We start from the raw sequence: 2,542 nt of genomic DNA, 5'->3' as shown, positions 1-2,542 counted from the left end.
CTTTTTTTTTTTTTTTTTTTTTTTGAGCTGAGGACAAGTGATCAGGAAGCTGGGATGAGTCCACAAGGGCCCCCTACATGGAGGATTCAACCATAAACTGTGATGCATGTGTGCTTGGTTCTTCCACTCAGCCTAGAGGGGTGTCATTGTAGGGACTAAAGATGGGATGGTTAAGGGCCGTGGTCTGCCTTCCACTCATGGTGGGTCTCTGTCTGGGTGGAGCCCAAAGAAGCTGGGGGTAATTTGGGAAGGAACAGTTGCCAGGAGTGACTCAGGAGTGTCAGAGAGACAAACCTTCTTTCCAAAAAGATACTCTAGAGCTGGTTTTCCAAAGTGTGCAAGACAATTTTGTTACAGGGACCCATCAGAAAATATCATCGACTTGCGAAGTGAGAGAGTCGGTCGTTTTCAATCCTCCTTTTGTCCTTCTGATTGCATCAAAGGAAAGGGCTTTGCTTCTTCTAGTCTGTCTCACCACTTTTCCAACACTTGTTAATCAGCTGCAGCCTCCGTGCCTTTTGCAGGCAATAGTATTTACAATTTGATAACAGCTTTTTGTTTCATATATTTATTTTTGGCAGTTATCTTTGATTTATGGCAAGATGTTGGCTTTCCCGTTTACGGTAGTGATTTAAAGTACCCTTTAAAAACTTAAGTACAGTATAAAGAAATAATGGTGGTGGTAGGAGGACTATGGTAGTCACCATAAACCTGGCAGGGAAGCAAGTGAGGTAGTAGAACATCACCCTCATCAAATAGGTGAGGCTGCTGCTTGGGTCTCATTCATCTTTTGAGGCGGATGAAAGCACGACAGCCACAGGGGGAATGAGTGGAAGTGTCGTGGATTCCAAGACAGCACCTAGCTGGACCAAGCTCTGGGCTGCCTGGCTTCCTTAGCCTTCAGGGTTTGACCCATGCCACTTCTTATGGGAAGTCCTCCAGGATACCTGGCTCTGGAGTCATCTCTCTTCCCATACACTGATCACCATCCACCTTCTCTGGAACCATCAGAGGTCACAAAAGTGGATGCCTGCTGGGGGTAAGGGAAGGGAACCTACAGCAACCTGCAGGGCATTTGCCCCACTTAATGGCTGATAAGCAGAAATGCAGGCCCAGTGTGGTCACACTTCCCAATTTCTCAAAAGAAGTCAGAAGTCTAAATCCTTATGTGAAATGTTACCATTTTTAACACTGACAACAGATGTTCACCATGCCTGGGGGCTGGATCCTGTTTGGGCACCCTCAGGTGTCACAGAGGAAAGCTTCCAGGTGAAGATGGCCATCAAGCTTCAGTGCCCTCTGAAAATGACGGGTCCTGAAAATGATGGAACTGAGAATATGAAATCACAGCTAGAGCAAGTTGTGTACGTCATGTGTTTTACCCATAAGACTGGGCCCTTCTGGTGGGCAGGGGGGGACCTGAGTCATCGGGCCCTGCCTGACCAAGGCCAGCCCCAAAGCACTGGCCACACAGGCCTGGGGCAGGGTGAATGAGAAAATCCAAAAGGACAGGTGTCCACCCTCCAGGGAAGTGAGGCAGAAGGCTGGGGTCACATAGCAGAGGTGTTCCCACAGACACATGCTTGGGAGTGGGTTCCCAAGGGGAGGGAAGGCCATTGTGCTGGGGGGCAGCAGACGTGGTAGGACAGGCAGTGAGGATTGTGCTGGAGGACAGCCCAGCTGGGAATGGGCTTTGACAGCAAACTGGCTCCAGGATGGAGGAGGGATGCTCCTGGATGCTGAGTTGGGAAAGGTGGGCAGAGAGTGGAGAGGCTATTTCGGGCAGAGCCTGGGGGTGTGCAAAGACCAGGCGTCTAGAATCCCATGTAGGATTCAGGACAGGTGAGGGAGGCAACCTGACTGAGCTCTAGCAGGTGGAGCCCAGGTCTAGGTGGAGGAGACTGTGCTCAGAGGCTGCAGCGGAGGATTGGGGAGGCAGATGGAGGGGGAGAGGGAACTTCAGGCAAAGAGGAGCTGGAGACTGCGAGGGAAACTTGCCTCTCTCTGTACGGGTAAAAGTTGATCTTTGGGGGTGGCTCTTGCGGTGCATGCACCCTCCTGGTAAAACTGTTTTTCGGCCTCTGGGGTCTCTAACTGGTCAAAAGGCCTGGCTCAGCCCCATGCACCAGTAATCAGGCCTCCCCACCCCTTCCCAGCTCTGCTCCCTATCCTGCCCCAGGGCGCACAGAGAGAGAGAGAGAGAGAGGCGGCCCCTCGCGCCCCAGGGCTGACGGTTGGGACCCGGGTGCTCCGAGGACTCTTTGGGTGGGGATGCTCGGGCGGGCTTTAGCTCCTCCGAGGTTTCGCGCCACGAGTGCGCGGGGCGCCGCAGAGGGTGGCCAGCAGCGGGGCTCTCCCGACCCGGCCCGCGGCGCTTTTACGCCACCGCCTCGGGGTGTCTCTGCTTCGTTACGAGCCGGGAACCGCGGCGGCGACGGCGCGAGGAGGGGAGCGGGCGGTGGCGGCGCCGGCGGCGGCGGCGGCCGCGCCAAGAAGCGCCGGGTCACCGCAGGCTGAGGCGCCCGCCGTCCCCGCCCTCCCC

The sequence above is a fragment of the Lipotes vexillifer genome, unplaced genomic scaffold (genome assembly GCF_000442215.2).
Source record: "Lipotes vexillifer unplaced genomic scaffold, Lipotes_vexillifer_v1.1 scaffold2091, whole genome shotgun sequence".
Classification (NCBI taxonomy): domain Eukaryota; kingdom Metazoa; phylum Chordata; class Mammalia; order Artiodactyla; family Lipotidae; genus Lipotes; species Lipotes vexillifer.
This window is presented reverse-complemented; position numbering follows the sequence as displayed.